At 54.9% G+C, this 23,693-nt stretch overlaps 1 long non-coding RNA gene across 1 annotated transcript; it reads left to right on the top strand.

The window, feature by feature from the left end:
* The first annotated feature begins 1,456 nt into the window (after positions 1–1,456).
* On the top strand, positions 1,457–13,633 carry LOC139082395 (uncharacterized). Its single transcript, XR_011538349.1, has 3 exons — positions 1,457–3,658; positions 11,540–11,803; positions 13,001–13,633. It is a non-coding gene; the product is annotated as an uncharacterized lncRNA (long non-coding RNA).
* Positions 13,634–23,693: the final 10,060 nt, after the last annotated feature.

The following is a 23,693-nucleotide window of genomic DNA, read 5'->3' as shown; positions in this document are numbered from 1 at the left end:
CAGCAGTTCTGAGAGAGGCCTCCCCACCCGCCTGGGTTCCGGAGCAGCATGGGCACAGCTGGTGCCCAGCCTCCAGCTCCTCAGCAGGGCCGGCCTTGCACACAGATGCTGGGCTTCCTTCCATGAGCCCCAACTCTGTCTCTGGGGGCTTGGCCTGTGTTTCTGTGCCAGGCAGGTGAAGTGCAGGGAGCTGCCATCTCAGGGTCAGCCCCAGCCAGTGCTGGACGGGACTATCCCCAGCATCCTTGCCCTTGGCGGGACAACCCTGCCCCGGGGCTGGCAGGGGGACGGTGGGTGGTTCTACACCATTTCCCAGGGTCCCCCCATGCGATGGAGCCCATTGCCCACAGGGGTCGCCTGCTCCATATAATGCAACCTCCCTCCCTCTCAACTTCACTCTCCTACTAGCACCTCCCGGGATTGTGCCCCAAATAAACTGCCTGCATGCAGAGCTTTATCTTGAGGCCAGCTTTGGGGGAACCCAGCCTCAGACACCAGATGAGAAAGACTTCTGGCAGAGCTCTCAGCTGGTCCATGAAGGGCATGGGATTTGAGCATGAAATAAGCCTTTGCTTCAAGCCCCTGGGGTTGGGGAGCCGTCTGTCACAGCAGCATAATCTGGCCGAGCTCCTGGAGATGAGGACATGAGGCTCAGGGAGTAAGGGGCAGACTAGAGCTGGCCGGCAGAGCCCCTGGCTCCAGAACACTGCTCTCAACCTCCCACTGTGGGCTGGAGGGAGGAGGGGGCGGGAGGCGGAAAGTAGAGGAGGAAGGTGACCCCACTGGCCTTAAAGGACCAGCAGGGACCATGCTGCCGCCCAGGGCTCCCATGCACGGTGAGCCAGCCAAGGGCTCTCAGGTTCCTTCCTGCTCTCCAACATCCTGTTGGCCTCTGCTCACCTTTCTGTCACCTCCTTCACCCACCAGCAGCCGTTTTTGCCCCTGCAATCAGACCTTGGGAACAGCACACATGTGGGCCCAGGGTCTGGAAAAAATGAGTTTCCCCTGGTGTCATTTCTCCCCAGCAGAGCAGCAGCCTTTCTCCCCGACCTTGGGAGGGTGGCAGGGAGTGACCAGCTTCTGCACCTAGTACCCACTGAGAACGGCCTTGTGGGACCTTCCTGGGAGCCGGGTTCTGACTCTGGGGGGAGTCGGAGGGAGACAGAGGGTGAATCTTTCCTCGGTCCCCCTAAGCTGGGCCCAAGGATCACTGCCAACTGTTTGTTTTCCAGAGTCTGCCGTTTTCTTGGCAGCTCAGTGCCGGCCCTGGAAACTCTCAAGGTATTTTTGTTAAGTATTTTTATAGCTTTAACAGAGAAAGAGAGAGAGAAAGACTTTCTGAGGACCTTCTTGGATCTGAGTCATCCCTCACAGCCATGGGGACAAGGACAAGCTTGGGAGTGGGGGAGGACTGAAGCGATTTCCCAGATAACAGCTTGAAAGCAGAGCCAGGGCCGGACAAGTCGAACCCCTGATCCCTGCATGGGGCTCCCAGGCCGCATTGTTCTAAGCTCTTTCTCTATACACCAGAGCATGGATGGTGACTAGAACTTTCCTGGCTGGGTTTTCACTGTCTGTTTGCCTTCCAGTCACCCCCAGGAACTGAGAGGTCCTCCCTGTGCCCACACTGCCTGGCAAGAGCCGTCAGGCCTGGATAGGTGGAGAGCTCCCCATCACTGGAGGTATGCAAGCCAAGGATGCCACCTGGTTCAAAGTGCCTTGGCATCCGGCGGGGGTTGCCTAAGTAACCTGGCAGCCGGGATCCCTCCGTGCCCAGGGTCTCGGCTGGAGCATCTGCAAGGGGAACGTGAGCAGGCGGGGACAGCGGCAGCCTGCAGCGAGCCTCTGCGGGTGTGACCCTGGATGCGGGACTGCATCGCCCCAGTCTCGTTCCTCCGTCTTTACAAGGGACAGGAACTGGCTCCTCCTTAAGCAAGGTCACGCGTGCACGGCCTTTGCACCGCCTTCGCCCCCACCGCGGCCACCACGCTGACCCTGCCCTGCCCTCCACGCCCCGAGGCCTGGGCCGCACGCGCAGCCTTCTGACTCTGGGGCTAGGTAAGTCCTCCGCGGGAAAGGGGTGAGTCGTGATTGGTCCACGGCCGTCCTGGCACCCCATTCTCCTGGCCTGCGATTGGTCAAAGGGTGGGCATATGACCTGGTGGTAACCAATGAGAGGTAAAGGGAAGTCTGCTGGGCGGAGCTTCCCTTCCTCACCACAAAAGCAAGGACCACGTGAGGAAAAAGGCCCTTTCCAGTCCTCCATCTTCCTGCCTGGGACGTGCATGTGATGTCCGAGACACAGCAGCCTCGGCCATGGCAGCGTCATGCGGCAGCCGACTCCAGGCCGGGGGCCACTCCCTCTGGACATCTTGTTATGTTCCTTGCAGAAGGAATGTAAACTCCTAACTGTTCCAAGTCTCTGGTAGTCAGGTTTTCGGACTTGGAGCTAAACTCATTCCTGACTTTCCTGCTGAGGGGATGTCTGCTCAGACCCGGTGACCACGCCCACCTCCCGTCTACCCAGGCACCTTGCCCCACAAGACACTGGAGCGGGTACTGGACGGCCCGTCTGCTCCTCAGCCTCGCGTCATCGTACTTCCTTCTTTTCTCCTTCTGGGCCTCGCTCCTGCTTCGGCCAGCTCACTCCACCCCGAGACCTGATGAGCGATCTCACAGGCCCATCGCCTCCTCTCCCCCGCCCCCAGGCTCAACCACAGCCCATAATAAGCAAAGGCCCCAGGAACCCAATCCCGCGGTCCCCAAATGTGGCAGACACGCCATTTGCTTACAACAGGGCTACTGTAGGGAGCCGCCACGTTGACAGATCGCCATGCACGCTGTGGGTGGGAGGCCCTGCCGGGTCCCTCAGCATCTCCCGGCCCTCGGCGTCCGGGCCTGACTTCAGCTCTCTGAAGGACTGATCCACGTGGGTTCGCTTCCCTCCTTGAGGAGTGCCTTCCTCTCCGGGCTGCAGCGCCTCTGGGCCCTGATTACCGCCATTTGTGAAATGAGCCTGGGTCACACTCCACAGCTGCTAACCCTCAGAGAATAAAAGCTAAGGGCTGGAACAATCCGAATGATCATTGCATGCAATTGTCCTCTCCATCACTGAGGCAGAGAGCCTGACGTGCCCCACATCTGGGGACCACTCAACTGCAGCCCTGGGAAGATCGGCAGAAGCGGAACTTTCCAGAGGAAAGACCCCACTTTAGAACAGCCCCCTCTCCGTCTGCCATGGGAACAGCATCTCTGACACATCACTATGGTCTGTGCTTGCACCCTTCTCTCATACAACCTCAAGATAACTCCATGCTACAGATGAGGAAACTGATGCTCAGAGCGGTTAAGCAGTTTGTCCAATGCCATACAGTTAGGAAGGGACAGAGCCTACTTCAAATAAACTAACCAGGCCAGGCTTCTGACCACCTGTAACGTCTCCGCAGACTCAATAAGTTGCCCGATTTCAGAGCTGGAAGGGTGGCAGGAGTCTGGCGGTAGACCTACTTGCCCACCCTGAGAATGCCGGGCCTACAGAGGAGTCGAGTGGGCATAAGAGCCCTGAGGCCTCCAGGGAAAATGGTGAGGAGGACTGGGGGCAGCCAGGAAGCCCCCAAGAGACCGTGACTCAGACATTCAAAAGAAGAGAGGAGCAGAGGTAAGGGAGGCATAGAATGCTTTACAGTGTAAACCTGAGGTTGGAGAGAGCGTGTTCCCCCAAAAACTTGCCAGCAAACCCTGCCGGGTTCAAGCATCCTTCCATCCATTTATCCATACGGCCATGCATTCATCTATGCATCCCTCTGTCCACCCATCCATCCACCATCATCCATCCACCCATATGTCCCTCCACCCCTCCATCCTTCTGTCCACCAACCGTTCTCTCCACAAGCGTTTACCCCTAAGCACCTCCTCTGTGCTGGGAGCCATCCTCAAGAAGCTCAGTCCAGTAGAAACAGAAATGCAGCAAGACAACATTGATAAAGGTTGACGAGGTTGTGATGGGGAGAAGCACGCGGTCTGTGGAGGCCCAGCAGGCACCTGAGCCATATGGGGCTTGTCAAGAGAGGCTTCCTGGAGGGGGTGGTGCCAGAGCCAAAGCTTAGAGGATGAGTAAGGCACCCAAGCAAAAGCAGTGAGCGTTCCACACAGAGAGCAAACCAGAGCGTTATACGCTGCTTATCGTGTTCGAGGCTGGAGGTGGGTCCACCGGGAGGTGGGCTGTTGGTGGGGAGGGAGGGGTGGAGAAGAGGGTCGCGTGGATGGTTACCCTCCTTTTTGGGGTCTGGATGTAGAGCGGCAATCTGGGGGAAGCCTGGTCACAACTTTGGGGGGATAAGCTCTAGAGATGACCCGAGTGGCCTCAGTGACAAAGGTTGGAGGGAGGAGCTTGGAGCCTCGACTGCTGCCCCCAAGAATGAGGAAGAGGCATCGTGGGGAGAAGGGATGTGCTTACACTCCCAGCCCCTGGCCAGGATGGGGCTGGGAGTCCAAGCCCCATCGTCCATGTCCCCTGCCCCGACACTGGAGGGCCCAGCTGCGGCAGGTCAAGCCGAAGGCGTTTCACGGAGTCGGCACCATGGTTTTACATCTGTGTCAATTTGAGCATCTTTAGTCAGGGGTGAAATAGAAAATACTTATAATTGGTACAGCCCCTGCACCGACCAATCAGAATGGACACAGGTCCCAGAGGCCCTGGCCAGCCCCAGGCTGGCCCTGCAGGTGCTGAATCCTGCAGAGCTCCCAGGGGTCCCAGGACAGGGGCCATGGTGGCCAGGGCATCAGCTTCTCACCAACCAGGATGGAAGTATTTGGTCGTTCGGACAGCTGGTGTGGTGGTATCAGTACCGACAGGCTGCTTATCAGTCTTGCCTTTCGACAGGGTCACAGGCTCCATTCTGGTGGCCACAGACCCCACCACGCCCCAGAGTCTTACACCTGGCAGGTGAAGCATTTGAGATTGCAACGCTTCATCCTACAGAGCCCAGAGATGCCAGCGGGAGGGTCGGGATCAGAGGCCAGCGCCCAAACTTCTCAGAGGGCGCACGTTTCTGGAGCAGTGTGTCTGCGGCTTCACCCCCAAACACGGCCCTTCAGGGCCAGTACCTGCAACTGTGACCACTGCTAGCATTGAGCACTTGCTCTGAGCCCTGTGCAGTGCTGTCAACGTGCCATCTCCCTGAACCAACACAGCACGCTGTGGGGCTGGTGGTGTCCCCTGTGCTTTTAGGTGAGGAAGTGGACCCTCAGTGCGGGGAAGCAATGTGCCAGAGGGTGGGGGTGGGTTGAAACTTGGGTCCATCAAATTCCAACACTCACGCCCTCACCCCTGCTGCAGGCATCCCAGAGAAGCTTCTGCAGGGAACAAAGCCCGGGGTGCACCTCCGATGGCAGTGAGGGAACCCGGCTGGGGTTACCGAGCGGACAGAGAGGAGCCGGATGCCCCTGGCTGGAGCTCCCCTCCCTGCTTCTCCCTCAAGGCCCTCAACCTCGGCGGCGCTTCAGGAGCTCCACTGGGTCCCGGCTCCTGGCTGCACACCCAGAGGGTGCCCTTGCCAGGGCAGGCAGCCCGCCTCCCTGACTGTGTGGACGCCAGCTCTCATTAAGTCAGCTCGACTCGACCCTCATCCGTGTGCACCTTCCGGGGGCTGTGCTGGGTTTTGGGACACGCAGGGAATGAGACCGAGTCGGTGGCCTCAAGGAGCCTGTGGTCTGGGGTTGGAGGGGTGAGGGGGTGTTGAACCACAGAAAGGGCTGGCCCTGCACGCGATGGATGCCTCCGTGGAGGGTGTCCTGGGGAGGGTTCTTATGTATGAGTCACTTTTCCAGCGGTCTCACGCATGGACTGTGGGCGCTCTGAGAATGGAGCAGGGCATCTTACCGCCTCCTCGGCCCCGTCGCACGTCTGTTCACTGGGCGTGGGCACCGGTTCAGGGCCACCCCAGCTTGGGCCACTTCCCAGGCGCCTGCAGCCACTGTGTGCGTGGAAGCCCCTGGGCGGGCCTGGCAGAGACACGAGTGCAGGAGGCTGGAAGTCGGGCCGGCACAGGGCGACATGCCGGGGCCCTGGGGCTTACAGAAGGACGCACCCTCTGCTCCACGCCTCGAGCAGCTTGTGAAAGGTTGTGGCTCCACCTCGTTAGACGATTTTCTACAGAGTTAGAATTCTGCTATGTAAACTGTCTCACATTCTGCCTGTAGAGAACCGTCTCCTGCCGTGTGCCCTGTCTAACAGAGACAATTCCCTGGTGGGGCTGCGGGACGCGCTTGGCTGCTTTTCTGTGGCTGTGGCTCAGGTGTCTTTGGTTTCGTTTCTGCCACAGTGGGCTTCCCTGCTGAGGGGCTTTGTGGCACAGGGGAACATCCTGGCCCCTGAACTCGGGGTCCTGGAGAGAGGCAGGATTCTGGGGACATAAACGTTCACATTTTTCACTCAAAACACTCCTGAGCCCAGGGGTACGAATATTTCCTCCGATTGCACAAAGCAGTCAGAACGCCTGCTCCTCCTTGGCTTTCCGAAGACGAATTCCAAAGGCTCCACTCACTCGTGGTGGGTATTTATCTGCCGCAGATGCCTTCCCTGCTGGCAGGAATAAAAACACAGGGACAGAAGAATTCCGTCGTCCCCAGCAGAGGAGGGTTCTGAATGCCATTTGTTGCAGTGATTTTTCAAAACATGAACAGCATGAGCGAGATGTTTCCAGGAACAAAGGAAAATTGGGAGGAACTTATTTAAATCATTTCTCCTGGCTGAACTCTGCAGAATTGGGGAAACCAGCGAGGCGGCCCGGGACTGACCGGGTGTGCTGGCTCGGGGCCGAGCCCCCTTGAGCCCATTTATCACTCAAAGCAAACCGCTAGCTTCCAGACGGGGCCAGACACCTGGCAATCTGGCCTGACTTGTCTATAAACTAAGGCTGACGTGGGGAACTGAAGGCAGGCGCGGCCCAGAGAGAAGGCTGGACGTGGAGGGGGGGCATCAGCCTCCCAAGGAGGCCCCTTTGCAGCTCTGTCAGTATCCCAGCACGTGAGGGAATCAACAGAGTGAAGGAAGACAAAATGAACCGGACGAGGAAGGAAGGGACAAGGAGGGGGCAGTGACGGGGGAAGGACAGGAGGGAAAAACAGTTCCTTCAGGACTGCCAGGGCAGCTGCCAGCTCTGGGTCATTCTGTTCCGCTCAACAGCCCTGAGAGAAGTCAAGCACAGCCCACGTCCTCAGCTAAGACAACAGCAAAGACCTCCCTGTGTGGCCAGGGCCCAGATGGAAAAAGGCACAGAAGAGACACTTAAAGCAGCTTGGGCAATCCAGGAATGCTTCCTGGAGGAGGTGACAGCCAGGTTGGGACCTGAGTTGAAAGATAGCTATTAGCCAGGCCAAGGTAACTTGGGCTGGGTGGTTCAAGAAGGAGGAGGGAATGTTCCAGGCTGAGTCTCTAGAGAACAGAGGGTCTGCAAGATGCTCACTGTGCTGGTGGGGACTCGGGGGGCAGGCAGGGAGTAGAGACCAGAGGTCAGGGGTACCTGGGGCCAGCCATGCTAGGGATGCGAGCTTTGTCAGTGACGAGCGATCTGGGGTGGTGAGAAGGACCCTTCTCATCAGATGTTTGCGGGCCCAGCCGATAGCTCCTCTCCTGTGTTCTCAACAAGGGGAGGGACCAGGAAAATGACATGGCAGATGGGAAACCAAAGAACTCCCTTTATTGCTGTGGCAGTTGGTTTTGGAGAATGTGGCCATTATCTGCGGGCCGGTGGCTCTCCTGACACTGAGCCCCTGCCCCCCCCCCCCCCGAGTGGGCAGACGTCTTTCATCACGGGGCCAAGAGAAGCATGTGGGGTCCCTGCTGGCAGACCTCCCGTATCAGCTCTCTTCCCCAGAGAGGAGAGGGAGGGAGGCTGGTGGCACGTGCTGGAGGAGCCCCGTCCTCAGTGGAAGAGGTGACATCATATGCCGGGCCCGGCAGAGCTCCCAGGCTGGGCTGAGTAGACGGTTTGGGAGAACAGAGGCCCAGAACCGTGCCAGCCCACGGGACAGCTGCTCCGTAGGACCGAGGCCTGAGGAGGGCAGTGGGGGCGCGTCTGCCCCACTGTGCTTGGGGCTCACGTGTTGTCAAGAGCCGAAATGGGCCCCAGCCACCATGTAATCCAGGGCTGTTTTAGAGCACAGGAAACTGAGGCCCAGAGAGAAACAGACCTCTTTCTTGTCACATAGCGAGTTAGGGACAGGGCCGGCCTGGAACTGGGTCCCCTGACTCCTCGCCCACGCCTCGGTGCCCCCCAGCACTTTCCACTTGCACGGTGCCTCCGAGGACTTGCCCTCACTGGAGGCTTGTGCACACAGCCCCTGCTCATGAGCTACTTTCACACCATCTGCACGTCCAGGTCCTGCCAGCGGGAGACCGTCCCCCACAGGCGTCCTGGTGTGTTGGATGCTGTCAGCATCTCGCCTGAGCCCCCTTTACAAACGGGGCAGAAGAGGCTGGCCACAGAGGGCCGGGCATCCTGGCCGGCGACCCAAGGCACCAAGGGGATGCCTGCACCCCGAGTCCTGTGTGTAAGATGCCCTGGAGGCGGGTGGGACTTTCCGGCCAGTCCTGTCATCAGCTTGGGGCCAGGTGCTGCGGGCAACGCCCAGCCCAGAAGCAGGGGTCCAGGTGCGTGTTAGGCAGGATTCTCAGAGAAGTGGAGCCCATAGGGTGTGTGTGGATGTAGATCAGAGGAGATTTATGGTAGGAATCGGCTCATGGGGTTACGGGGCCAAGAAGTCCCATCATCTGCCATCTGCAAGCCGGAGACCCCGGGAAGCTGGTGGTGTCATTCAGTCTAAGTCCAAAAGCCTGAGAACCAGGGGCCAGCTGGTGCACATCCTGGTCTGAATCTGAAGGCTGGAGAACCAGGAGCCGTGACTTCCGAGGGCGGGAGGACACGGAGTCTCAGCTAGCGCTGTCAGAGAGCACAGTCGCCCTTCCCCCCCCACCCGGCCAGCGGGTCTGCTCTCGGTGCGCTGACGTGACTGCTGGTCTCTTCCAGAAACACCCTCACAGCCAGCCCGGAAAATAACCTTCTACCAGCTCTCTGGGCATTCACAGCTCATGATAAGGGCTGAGAGGTTTGGCGTGATCCTTGAGGGCAAGGAGAGGGAAGGTCCCCAGTGAGGACCAGGCATCTGGAGAGGAAAGGGGAGGCTCAGAACAGGGGTCGCTGCAGGAGCTGTAGGGGCAGCACTGAAAAGATGGAAGACAGGCCGCCCCGTGGCCGAGTGGTTAAGTTTGGGTGCTCTGCTTCAGCGGCCCAGGGGTTCATCTCTTCGGATCCTTGGCGCAGACCTAGCATCGCTCATCAAGCCATGTTGAGGCGGCGTCCCACAGAGCACAGCCAGAAGGACCTGCAACTAGAATCCACAACTATGTACTGGGGGGCTTGGGGAGAAGGGAAAAAAGAAAGAGGAAGATTGGCAACAGACGTTGGCTCAGGGCCAATTTTAAAAAAAAAAAAAAAGATGAAGACATGACACGTACCGGCCCGTGCTTTCAAACAGCCTCGGTGGCTGCCGTGTGAGCTGTTGCTCTGGGCAGCTCCTGAGCAGTGCCCTGAGGTTTTGGAAGGCAGAAGGGTGAGCTCCCTACGGGGAGCGTCTTCCTGAGGGACGATGGAGAGCCTGCCCTGGAGCCTGAGGACGGGCCCAGCACAGCCCTCCTTGTGAGCCCCCTGGGAGTCACCTGTCCGCCCAGGTCATCCTCCTCGGGGCCTCTTTTCTCTCTCCACCCAACCTTGTGGGCCTGCTGATCTCAATCCAACTCACCAGTGGCCCCTCATCCCACCCACACCAGCTCCTCCCTCCAGGCGTGGCCCAGGCCACCCCAGTTCAGCTCCACCCAGTGGGGCAGGAGATGGTTCAGCTTCTGCCCCTGAGAGGTGAGGGTTCGGAAGGACCCTTCTGTGCCAGCCTCAGTGTGAACTCTCCATAGGACAACAAGCCGTCCCCTACCCGGAGACCCCGCCTCCTTTCTCCTTCCCATCACAGGCCCCTCGAGGGGGAGTGCACCCCGTGGCTGACCTTTCAGCTGCCCCTTGAAGCCTGTTCCTCAACAGTTAAACATAGCATTACCGTATGACCTAGCAATTCCACTCCTAGGTATGTACCCAAGAGAAATGAAAACGTAAGTCCACATAAAAATGTGCAGGCGAGTGTTTATAGCAGCATTGTTCATAATAGCAAAAAGTGGAAACAACGCAAATGTCCATTGACTGATGAATGGATAAACAAAATGGGCTACATCCAACAATGGAAGATTAGAGAATATTATTCAGCCATATAAAAGGATGAAATACTGATACGCACTATGATATGGATGAACCTTTAAAACATTATGCTAAGGGAAAGAAGCCAGTCACGAAAGACTCATATTATATGATTCCGTTTATAAGAAGTGTCCAGAATAGGGAAGTCTACAGAGACAAAAAGTCGGTTAGTGTTGCCAGGGGCTGGGGGAGGGGGGAAATGGGGAATGACAGCTTATGGGCGCGGGTTTCTTTTTGGGGTGATGATCATGTTCTGAACTAATTGCAGTGGCGGTTGTACACATCTGTGAATATACTAAAACCACTGAATCGCGTAAAGGAGTGACTTGTATGGTATGAATTATAGCTCAATAAAGCTGGTTTTTAAAAATCTTTTAGAGAAAGAAAGAAAGGTAAATTATTGACTTCAGCTTCCATCATAAGAAACTAGAAATATAAGAACAAATGAGGGGCCAGCCCCGGGGCCAAGTGGTTAAGTTCGTGGGCTCCACCACAGCGGCCCAGGGTTTCGCTGGTTCAGATCCCAGGCACGGATATGGCACTGCTCATCAGGCCACGCTGAGGCGGCGTCCCACATGCCACAACTAGAAGGACCCACAACTAAGAATATACAACTATGTACTGGGGAGATTTGGGGAGAAAAAGCAGGAAGAAAAAAAGAAACAAATGAAACTCAAAATAAGCAGAAGAACAGAAATAAAAATCAGAGTGGAGAGGCTGGCCTGGTGGCGCGGCGGTTAAGTGCACACGTTCCACTTCGGCAGCCCAGGCCTCGCTGATTCGGATCCCGGGTGCGGACATGGCATTGCTTGGCAAGCCATGCTGTGGTGGGCGTCCCACATATAAAATAGAGGAAGATGGGCACAGATGTTAGCTCAGGGCCAGTCTTCCTCAGCAAAAGGAGGAGGATTGGTGGCAGATGTCAGCTCAGGGCTAATCTTGCTCAAAAAAAAAAAAATCAGAGTGGAAATCAATGAAATAGAAAACAGAAAACCATAGAGAAAATCAGTGAAATCAGAATCTCAACCTTTGAGTGAAAAACACTTTTCAGGTCTGTCTAGAGACGTGAAGTCTCAGGAAGAAGCAACGAAAGTCAGTAGAAACCGTTTTGCTTTGTTTTACAGAATGCAATCTTGTGCATTTTTTGGATTGATTTAGGAGACAAGCACCGTGACAGAAGAAGCCAAGGATCGCATTTTATGCTGATTACGTGTTTATGTCTTATTCTTCCCCACCAGACTCAGGGGTTCTGTGTGATGGATGCACGGCAGGGTCCCCAGGGCCGGCCCGCAGTGGGTGTGCAGTAAACAGCTGGTGAGTGAATAAACGGTTGTGGTAGTGATCACTGTTCTCCTTTGCGCGGGGAGCAGGGCACGCGCAGAAGTCGGCACCTGGAGTCGGCGTGGGTGCTGTCTTCTCCTGGACGCTCGCGCGGCGCCTCCCCCGTGCCCGGCCTAGGACAGAGGGGAGCAGACATCGAGGCTTTGACTCACAGTATTTAGGTGAGATTTGGGGTTTCGAGCTGATGCTGGGATGTTCCACCTTTGGGGGACATTGGGATAGCGTGAATGCATTTTGCACACGGGAAGGACATGAATTTCGGGGGGAGGGGCCGGAGGGCAGGCTGTTATGGGTTGAATTGTGTCCCCTCAAAAGACATGCTGAAGCCCTAACTCCCAGGGCCTGTCACTGACCTTACTGGGGAGCGAGGGCTCTGCAGACATCATTAGTTATGCTGAGATCAGAATGCAGCACAGTGGGCTCTCATCCGACAGGACTTGTGTCCTCGGAAGAGGGAAGTGTGAACACAGACACAGAGGGGAGAAACGCTGTCTGTCGTCTTAAACCGCTCGTGTTAGTTTCCTGGGTCGGCCATAAGAAAGCACCACAGACCAGGGGCTTAGACGGTTGAAGTCCATCCTCTCACAGTTCTGGACGCTGGAAGTCTGAGATCGAGGGGCCAGCAGGGCTGGTCCCTTCCGAGGCTCTGAGGGAGAGTCTGCTCCCTGCCTCTCTCCCAGCGTCTGGGGGTTTGCGGGCCGTCTTTGGCATTCCTTGCCTCGTGGAAGCATCACCCGGATGTCTGCCTCCATCTTCACATGGCGTTCTCCCTGTCCGTCTGTCTATCCCCAAACTTCCCCTTTTTATGAGGACATGGTCATAGTGGATTCGGCCCACCCTGATGACCTCACTGTAACTTGATTCGTCTGTCAAGACCCTCTCTCCAAATAAGGCCACATTCGGAAGTACTGGGGCTAAGACTCCAACATATGACTTTTGAGGGAACACAATTTAATTCATAACACCTGTTCAAGCTTCCAGAATTGATTTAGTTCTCATCGTTTTTTTTTTTTTTTGAGGAAGATCAGCCCTGAGCTAACATCTGTCGCCAATCCTCCTCTTTTTGCTGAGGAAGACTGGCCCTGAGCTCACATCTGTGCCCATCTTCCTCTACTTTATATGTGGGACGCCTACCACAGCATGGGTGCCAAGTGGTGCCATGTCTGCACCTGGGATCCGAACCTGTGAACCCCAGGCCGCTGAAGCAGAACGTGCACACTCAACCGCTGCACCACCGGGCTGACCCCTTCTTTCTCATCTCAATTGTGGATTTACAGTGTAAACGGACCATAGAATGTATCCATCTGGTTTTTGCGAGAAGTATTTAATGTGTTGGTCTTGTGTGTTTTAATCCACAGAAGAGATTAAAGTTGCCTGTGCGAGAGGCTGCAAGAGGGTTGATGGGCTTCCATTCCTGATATTCAGCCAGGATTTTCCTCAGCACGTCCATTCCTGCTTCCAGCAAAACTTTCCCAAACCGATTCCAGGCGCTTTTTTTTTTTACATTATTAATTTTTTAAGTTGTGGTAAAATACATATATGAAATTTATAATGTGTATAAAATTTGCTGCTCTAAGTGTACCGTTCAGTGGCGTTAAGCACCTTCACGTTGTTGTGCACCCATTGCCACCCTCATCTCCAGAACCTTTCCAAACAGAAACTCTGTCCCCATAAACAATCCCTCTCCCCTTGGCCCCTGGTAACTACTGTTCTACTCTCTGTCTCCGTGGATCTGCCTATTCTGGGTATTTCCTATAAGTGGAATCATACAGAATCTGTCCTTTTGTCGCCTGGCTTATTTCACTGAGCATAATGTTTTCAATTTCATCCGTGTTGTAGCCTGTGCCAGAATTTTCTTCCTCTGTAAGGCTGACTAATATTCCATTGCCTGTATATGCTGCATTGTGCTTATCTGTGCCTCCATCAGTGGACATTTGGGGCGTTCCCACCTTTTGGCTGTTAGAAATACTGCTGTTACGAACATGAGTCACAAACATCTCTTCGCTCTTTGCTTTTAATTGTTTGGGTGCATACCAAGGAGTGGAATTGCTCAGCCCAGATGTGTCTAACTTTCAAAAATCCTTAGGACTGTGCACTGGGCTCTCACCGACTGTCTAAGAAGTTAGTAGAAATAGGAAAAAGAAGAAAAAAAAAAGAAAGTGGAAAGTTCCCCATGAATTTCCGATCTGAGTCTCCGGGGAACTCACCCTGTCTCCCGGGGGAGGGAGGTGAGGACGGGGGTCTCCGAGCAGCCTGACTCAACCCTGTCTGCTCCGTCAGGGAACAGGGTGAAAATGCCGGCGACCCGGATGGCCCCAGACGAGGCAACTCTGGGGTGCTTTGGGGTGGACTTGAGATTTCCACGCCGCAGGTTCACAATCAACTGTCAGGCCCATGTTAGGACTCGCTCACACTGCCGGAGCGGGGGCGGAACTCAGACAGAGTAAAAGCCCAGCAGGAGAACTGCCGGGCAAGGGTTCTGGGGCGGAAAAGGGGCAGCAAAAGCCACAGAGGGAATCAGTCGTCTGTTATATTCGAAAAGTAAAATAACACCGGAACTGAGGCTCCCAGAGCCAGGCCACACGCACACACATACAGAGACACACACATACAGACACACAGATACATGCACAGACACACACGGACGCACAGATACGCAGAGGTACAAACAGATACACTCATAGAGACAGACACACAGCGAGATACACACACACACACACACACACACACACATTTAGAAGGGGCCCCTTGGGGTGGGAGCCCCCGGTGTGCAGGCGAGCAGCAGAGCCGTGGAGATACGAGTCAGAGAAACCTGAGGCTCCCCTGGGGCCCGTGAAGGACATGGTGGGCAGTGACAGGAGTGACAGAGCAGAGACGGGGGAGGCGGAGGTAGCCTCGCGGTGGCAGGCTGATGAACATCGCCTCCAGCAGCAGCGAACCAAGCCCCTGAGGCAGCTGACACTGGGTCCGTATAGCTGCCCCCTGACTACCCTCGTAAGCTCCTCCAACTTTCCATGCCTCTGCTCCCTGGGCCACACCCTGTCTTTCTTGGAGTCCTCCCCAGCTGGCAGGATTCTAGGTGCTGAGGAGAGAAGACGAGCACGGCGTCTCTGCCCTCAAGGAGCTCCCGGTCTACTGGGGGATGCCACCAAGTCCAAAGGCCGCCGCCACACCTGGGGGGACAGGGACAGTCAGCCAGCCCTGGGCTCCAGACAGTCGGAGTGGGGACGTGGTCAGGCTGCCCAGGAGACTGTGCTCCTCCCAAGGGAGCCTCTTCCCCTCAGAGGCCACGTGTCCCAGACAGTGCTACCGCAAGAAGGCAGACCCTCTGTCCTGGGCTGCTGGATGATGGGGGGAGAAGAGCCCCAACTCCTGGGACATGGGCATGAGCAGGAACTACCCCTGCATGGTGTGTGAAGACCTAGGCGCCTGTCTAGGGTGGCAGCAAGCATCAATTATCTGACCAGTATGCTGGGCACATCGCTTCACCCACAGGAGCGTCCTCTTCCTTGTCTGAAAGCGAGGGTGGTCATCCTCACCAGGCTGGGGCAAAGGAGGGGGCTGAAGGCCAGGGGCCGGCAGGGAGCAGACACCTGCCACGTTTCTTCCCTTTCTGCCCGCTGCAGTCACTGCTGAGCCGCACACAGCTCTGCACACTGGGCGAGGACGACCCCTTCAGTGTGCCCGGGACAGTGGCCGCCCACCTTGGGGAGCAGCCGGCCGGAGACCTGGCCTGACGAGCAGCTCGGTGTGGGAGCCTGCTCCCACGTCCCCGCCAGGCGCCTTGTTGACCCAGGTGTGACTTCCTGGGGTGGGCTCTGAAGGGCGAGCCCGCCCGGAGTCTTTACCACGTGCTAGCGTCACCTTCTATTGCGAGCAAGCTTTTTCTCAGATGAATTTATTTCCTCTCTTAGAATTGGATGCAGCAGCACCGGAGAGGCGATTATCCAGAATTGCTAAAAAGTTTACTGGAGCTGGAAGGAAACTTGAAGCTCAGGGCCAGGCGGGCCTCAGCCAAGCGCAGTGGGCCTCAGGACCGCTACAGAGAACCCAGTTCAAGCGAGGGGCACGACATGGACTCTGAGAACTGCCACAGGGCTTTCCTTTACAGCCTGTCGACGGCAGCTTTGGACGGACCACGTTCCTATTTTCAATACAGTCCCGGTGACCAATTTCTCATTTTATGGTTAGCACTTCTTGAGCACTGTTTCAGGAAATCTTTACCTCTAAAAGCCCGGTTTTTTTCACCTTTCACACTTAGATCTGCAATCCACAGGGAATGGATTTTCATGCCTCGTGGGAGGCACAGGTCGCAATACGTTTTTCCCATGTGAATGCCCAGTTCACCCAGAATTGTTAACGGAAAGATCGCGTCCCCCCATGCAATGGGCTTCTCTTTCTTGTCTTTTATACATTCTGGATTGTTAGAAGTAATTACAACGATATTATATCATCTTGTAATTTAGATGTGTACATATGACAATATTAATAATTGTTCAAAAGATTAGAAACAGTTCAGATGCCCTCCTTCGGGGGTCAGATTAAACCATTCATGACTACACGCAGATAACAGCCCGCCACCGAGCCACTGAAAAGGCTGGAGTAGATCCGTGTGCGCTGACGCGGATGGGCTCGAAGCGTGTATGTTACATGGAAGAAAATGAGGAGCAGAAGAGTGTGAATAAAATCCGACATTAGGGCGGTGAGTAGGTGTTGTGTACACGTGCTGCCTGGCCGTGTATAAACAGCCCCACTGGCACCCACGGGGAACGACAGGGGCGGCCACGCCGGGAGGCGATGGGGAGATGGCAGAGGAGAGGAACTGTTTGCCAAGCGTAGTTTTATACAGTTTGAATTACTTCTTAGAATGTGTATGTATTACGTATTAAAATAACCTTTAATTTAAAAATAAAGTTAGATAGGGGCCGGCCTGGCAGCACAGCGGTTAGGTTCGCACATTCCGCTTCTTGGTGGCCCGGGGTTCGCCGGTTCAGATCCCAGGTGCAGACATGGCACCGCTTGGCACACCATGCTGTGGCAGGCGTCCCACATATAAAGTAGAGGAAGATGGACATGGATGTTAGCTCAGGGCCAGTCTTCCTCAGCAAAAAGAGGAGGATTGGCCGCTGATGTTAGCTCAGGGCTAACCTTCCTCAAAAAAAAAAAAGAAAAGAAAGATCAACTTCTTAAAAGCTTAGTATATGTCCACTATTTTAAAAAATGGACAAAAGAGAAGTCCAAAGACGAAAATAAAATTTGCCCCTAATCCCACTACCCCCAGGTGACCACTGAGAACTTCTTGGTGTCTTTTCCCCCAGGACGTTTTACGTATTGAAAGCACAGTGGAGGAACAATGTTTCACCCCCACATTTACACAATATCATTTCAAGGGACTTCTGTGTCATCGAACGGCCTCCCAGGCCTGCCTTGTGATAGCTGGCTGCTTCAAATCTTGGCTGTAACTAACAGCGCTCTGAGGAGTATTTTCGACCAGCTTCTGAGCATTTCCTCCGTGTACTTCAGAAAGCGGAAATGCACACCTGTGAGGCCCTTGATGCATTTTGGCAGGTTTTGGGATAGTCACACTGACCTGCACGGCCGTCCAGACAGCCCCAGCAGGACTCCCAAAGGGCCAGCACCCGCGTGGGGCATCAGAATCACAGATGGGCGCCATCCCCACTGCCTGCTGGCCAACCTGTCCAGCCCTCACCTCCCCCTTGGACCTCAAGTCTTCTTTGTTCTCTGTGCTCCAACCACACTAGAAAAGAGACAGCTGGTGGGACTTCCCATGAAGGTGACACATGGAGCAGCTGTGGGAAGCACCCTCCTGTTGCAGACACACAGAATACTGACAACTAAGCATGTGTGCTTCTTACACAACCGAAAGTGTGCAGGGAAAGCATCTGGGTTCCAGGAATGAAGAGCAGATGCCAAGTTCCAGCAGTGAGTTAGCGCGAATGTCCAGCAGCCTGTGACAAGCGCAGCTCCACCAGGACCCAGGACACAGCCTAGAAGCAGGCATCAGAGAAAAAGTAACTAAAATACAGAGTGAGGGGCAGCAAAATACGGCCGTGGGCCAAATCGGCCCTCCACCTGTTTTGTAAATAAAGCTTTATTGGGACACAGCACGTCACCCGTTTAGGTATTGTCTCTGGATGTTCTTGTGCTGTCACAGCGGAGCTGAGCAACTGTGACAGAGACCACAAGGCCTGAAAAGACTGAAATAGTTACCTCTGCCCTTTATAGGACACTTTTGCCAACCTCTGATCTAGAGTTTTAGATGAAGTTAAATTGGCATTCCAGGGGAGGGGTGAAGGAAAGCCATTCTCAGACATCCAAAGAGGGTACTACCCACAGACCTCAGGCAAGAGACTGCTATCACACTCCAGCAAGAAGGAATTAAATCTAGGAGGGAACAGTGAAATGTATGGAATAACAGGGAGCCTGTAATTGCCCCAGCTGCACGGTCAGCACGCTCTTTCCAAAGCAGCTGGAACCTGGTGGCCGAGTGAGGCGGGAGGCAGAGGCCAGGCAGCCCAGTCTCACGAGGGACGCTGACGGGCAGTCTTCACTCCAGAGCTCTTTTCTCTCCCCAGGCGGGTGGGAGCTTTGTCATTTTAACTCCTCCCTCCGTGTAAACTTGCTCCAGTTCCCCTCCCTTCGCAGTGGACAATCCTTAATAACAGCACGCATCCCAAACTCCATCTCAGCATCCACCTCCAAGAACCCCAGTGGGACACCAGTGGTACAGCTTTCAGCATCACAGCAACACACAGCCATGTGGTTGAGTCCTTAGTCAGAGGAATCTGGATTTTATCCTCAGTGTGAGGCAAAGCTACCAGCGGGGGGGCTTTTCGTTTTTTGGGGGTTTTGCAGAGAAAGATTTGCCCTGAGCTAACATCTGTTGCCAATCTTCCTCTCTCTCTTTTCTTTTCTTCCCCAAAGCCCCAGTACATAGTTGTATATTCTAGTTGTACATCCTTCTAGTTCTTCTGTGTGAGCCACTGCCGCAGCATGGCTGCTGACAGACGAGTGGTGTGGTTCCGTGCCCGGGAACTGAACCCGGGCTGCTGAAGTGGAGCGCACAGAACTTGAACCACAAGGCCATCAGGGTTGGCCCACACTGGCAGCTTCTGAGCAAGGGAGAGCCATGATCTGACCTGTGATTTTTGCAGGACAACTTGAGCTGCTTTCTTGGGGCATAGATTGGGAGTGGGGGCAGTTGTCACATGTGGAAGTTGGGGGAGACTTTGGCGTTTGATGCACTCATCCAATGAGATATAGTGGTGGTTTGGTGTCAGGTCATAGCCGTGAATGTGTCCTGAATATGTTTGGACCAGGGCACCCTTACATACCAGGAGCCTGTAGCAAAGCTTTCAAAGCAACCTCGTTAAAGCCAGAAACAAGGATAGAATGCCCACCATCACGGAGGAAATTCAACATTAATCAAGTCAAGGCAAATGCAATATGACAGGAAAACCAAATGAGATATAAATAACGGAAAGGAACAATAGAGAAGTCGTAGCTGACCATACAGTTACTTGAAAATAAAGTTAAGCAACTGAAAAAAATTCTAAATAATAAAGAGTTCAGTGAGTTGTCATAAGGTTGAGGATTTCAGGGCTAGTTAAGGAAAAAGAGATGACCACAAGGTGGCAGGAGCACAGGGTGATCATCCTTAGGGCTACCTTTTGACAGGTATGGATTGGGGGAAGGGGGGTCCCTCACAGCACAAAACCTTCCAGTGACTACAGACTCCCCAGGGGAGGGACCCCCCCAGAGGAATCAGTAATGTCGCTCAGCAGCATGAGGGGAATGTCTGGGCCAGAGAACTCTGAAGGGCAGCCACCACCTGCGATCTCCTGTAGGCCCAGAGTTCATCTTTTCTACAGCTCACAGATGTCAGGTGTGCAAAGCAGCAGGCTCTCATGGCTAAAAATATGGCTATTTGGCATATATTTAAGGCAACTGGATGTGTAAAAATTTGAGTTTGGTGCCAGTAGGCGTTGAGCTAACAGACTCAGGCTGCTATGAAGCAGTAACCAAGCCAGAGCCAATATGGCGCCATCTTTAGCCCATGTATACAACATGAGGCGTCTAGATATAAGATCAACACGTGAACACAAGAAGACTCTCTACGTGTCAACAGCCAACGTGAGAGGTAATGGGACAGCCCATTCACAGAAGAAACCAAACTCAAGTAATGCCTAGGCTTTGTGTGGTCAGTGCCCTCGAGTGGACTCCGACTCCCGGCGCCCTGTGGACAGCAGAGGGGAACCCTGCCCAGTCTTTCTTTGCTCCATCCTTTCACCTTGCAGTGCTGTGTCAGAAAATGCTCTTCTGCTATTTGCAGGGTTTTCATGGCCAATTTTTTTCTGAAGTGGCCAGGTCCTGCTAGTCTGTCTAGTGTGGAAGCTCTGCTGAAATCGGTCCACCATGCGTGATCTGCTGGTATTTGAACTCCCAGGGGCACAGCCTTCAGCATCACAGCAACACACAGTCACCACGGTGTGACAACCGACAGATGGGAGGTGTGGTTCCCTGACCAGGAAACGAACCAGGGCCGCAGCAGTGAGAGCCCCGAATCTTAACCATACACCACCAAAAGAATATATTTACTGGCACAGAAATAAGTTTTTTTTAAATGCAATTGTAGAACATAGAAATAATATGATGAACTCATTTTCATAAAACCAAATCTATTTATTTATCTACCTATCATCTATCTCGATAGACACACACATACATACATAGTGTTGTACTTATGGAAATGGCTAGGAACACATCTGGAAGGGTACATAACAACCTTTAAAAGTAGTTGACTGTTTCGGGCACACAGACTTTCATTCTGCATTACTTGGGTTTTTACAAGAAGGTGTTCATTGACTGCTTGTGTAATCAAAATAATTTTTTTTTATGGGCCGGCCCGGTGGCGCAGCAGTTAAGTGCACACGTTCCACTATGGCAGCCCAGGGTCTGCTGGTTCGGATCCCCGTTGCAGACATGGCGCCGCTCATCAAGCCATGCTGTGGCAGGCGTCCCACATATAAAGTAGAGGAAGATGGGCATGGATGTTAGCTCAGGGCCAGTCTTCCTCAGCAAAAAGAGGAGGATTGGCAGCAGATGTTAGCTCAGGGCTGATCTTCCTCAAAAAATAATTAATAATAATTTTTTTGGTAGTGAGGTGGATTTGACCCTGACCCTCACGCGACTGGTCTCTCTACAGCCCTGAGCACCAGGCCGACAGATGCCGTTCTCTCCCCACCTCTTCCCCTTGAGCTCTCGGATGCTCTATCCCTGGTCCGCAGGACAGAACGAGCCCCAACTTACAGAGATGCTGCGGGCCAAGATCAGGAGTGACCAGGCCAGGCCTGGCACGCGAGGCTGGCAAGCGAGGAAAGCAGGAGAGGGGTGGAGCTCCTCTCTCCTTAGTGCCACTGCCGTTGCTGAAGCCGCTATGATCACATTGACGAGACAACTGTGAGGATTCCAGGAAGCAGGCCACAGGCAGTGCCCTGACTCGGGCTGCGTTTGTGGTGTTCTGATCTCTCTCGTTGCGCACCGTGCTCAGCCACTCGCGCATCTGCTTGAGCGCCCTCCTGCTGGCGTGATGCGCAGCGGGGGGCAGTGGGTGGCGCCGTGGCGGGGGCCAGCCCAAGCTCTGCGCCTACAACGGTGCAACCTCTGGCTTAGGCCCCAGGGCCCCCGAAGACTCTGGTGGGGTTGTGGGGAAATCGTCACACTGTGGGTGTGATGATGTATCGCACGGGAGGTGGGACAGTGTGGACTGAAAGAGCATGAGGTCCAGAGTGTGAGAGAGTGGGCCCACCGCATGCTCGCTTATCTGTCCGCTGGGGTGGCCACGACGCCTGCCTCAGGTGTGATTGTTGGAAGGACTTTAGTGAGGACCTCAGCTGTAAGTGACAGAAGACCAACTCAAGCCAACTTGAGCAAAGGGAGCTCATCTGCAGCTGGTTTCCAGCGCTGGGACGGATGCTGAAGGGCCCCAGGAGGGAAGAAAGGGCGGCCAGAGTGAGGATTGAGGCACTGGCACGGGGACTCGACGCTCAGTCCTGTGTTCCCCACCCGCCATCTCCCCATGCCTCTGCTGGTCTTCGGGCCACAGCAGGTTCCTCTGGGGAGGGGTGGGGGCAGGGAACACAGGCTCCAGGGACCCGTCTCCCAGCACGTGGACCCTGGCAGGGACACGGCTGCTGCCCCTGGCTGCAGACAGCATTTCCAGGGAATGATCTGATGGGCCCTGCCTGGGTCACACGCCCAGGCCATGGACCAATCATGGTTGCCAAAAGAATGGGATTCTGTGTAAGCCTGGGTCCCAAAAAAACGCAGAACGACGACAAAACAAGATGAAACCACCACGGTGGCTGCGGGATTCAGTGAGTGAAGGTTATGTGACACCCTGGAAGAGCCCCTGGCACATAGGGACCCTCAGCATGGACAGCTGCTGTCTGGGTGGAGAACAGGCCACTGACATTCCCTGCCCCCAGCCACCACTGCCACCACTCGCTGGCACTGAGCCGTCCTAAAAAACGCTTTCAAACATTATGCATGTTTTTCAAACCCAGTTTTTGGTTTTGTTTTTTTTTTGAGGAAGATTAGCCCTGAGCTAACTGCTGCCAATCCTCCTCTTTTTGCTGAGGAAGACTGGCCCTGAGCTAACATCCGTGCCCATCTTCCTCCACTTTATACGTGGGACGCCTACCACAGTATGGTTTTTGTCAAGTGGTGCCATGTCCACACCCGGGATCCGAACTGGCGAACCCCGGGCCGCCGAGAAACAGAATGTGTGCACTTAACTGCTGCGCCACCGGGCCGGCACTCAAACCCGGTTTTTGAGAAACGGCATCTGGACCGAAATGCATTTGCTTTGCACTGAGGATGCTCTGGTTCCCTAAGTGGAGCTCAGACTGGCTGTCTACAAAGCACAAAGCGGGGCTCCTGGGATACAGACGGCCTGGCCGGCAGGAGGGCGGGTAAGCCGGTGGCGGGCGGGCTCCCCACCCCCCCGTCCGGGGCCTGGCCCAGACAGACTCTGATGTGCGAGCTGCTGCCTTGGGACACTGGCTTTGTTGCTCTTGAAAGGAAAATCTCCAGTTTTGAAAACTCCCTTTAGAGAAAGCGTTCTCCAGGTTTCCACCCCTGAGGGAAAAGCAGTGGAATCGGGAAGCAGCTGCAACTTATGGTGTCACGGAGGGGACGAGACTGGGTCGTGGTGGGGACTTTCCTACTCGGACTCCCAAGAGGCCCTCCCTATGCCCCCCACCACGTGACCGCGGGGCCTGCACTGAGCGCCGGGCTGTCGCGGGCTGTTGAGATCAATAGCGCATCAAACACGCCCTCTGCTGCCCTCCCGGACCTTCCGTCCTCCTCAGGGGAGGCCCGTGGAAAACGAGGTGGAGAAGCAGGAATAACGTGCAGCGGGTGGACGGGGTGGGGGGAGGGTGAGCACAGGCAGCCGAGCAGAGCCTAGAAGATGGAGGTCTAGTGAGTAAACAGACGAACCCGCCTCACGGGCTGCTCTGAGCATGCACGGAGACCAGGAAGTGACGGCCTGGCATGCAGGAGGGGTTTGATCCAGCCCTTGGGAGGTCAGGGGAGGTGGGGTCCCCCAACAGCCAGAGTAAGTGGAGGGTCGTGGAAGACCCTGGGCAGAGCTGTTGCTGGCGTCCCCAAACATCTTTACTCCTCCGTCTGCCAGAGGAAAATTTTTAGCGGAAGTGGATCATGAGAAATAAAGACTACATTTCCTAGAGTCCTCTGCAGCTAGGTGTGGCCTTGAACTAAGTTTTCATCAATAGGATATACGCTGATATGTTAGCTGGCACCCTGGGAACCTCCTTAAGAGAATGCTGCTGAGTGGCCTTTCCTTTCCCCCAACTCCTCTGGCCTGCTGTTTGGGATGTTGCTGTGATGTCAGGAGCTCCATCCTCACTGTGAGGGCAAGGGCTGGGCCCTGGGGAAGGCAGAGCAGTGAGTGGGAAGGAGCCTGGGCCCCTGAGGACCTGGGACCACCAAGCTACCATGAGAGCC

Source organism: Equus przewalskii, chromosome 3, assembly GCF_037783145.1.
Source record: "Equus przewalskii isolate Varuska chromosome 3, EquPr2, whole genome shotgun sequence".
NCBI lineage: Eukaryota > Metazoa > Chordata > Mammalia > Perissodactyla > Equidae > Equus > Equus przewalskii.
This window is presented reverse-complemented; position numbering and strand designations above follow the sequence as displayed.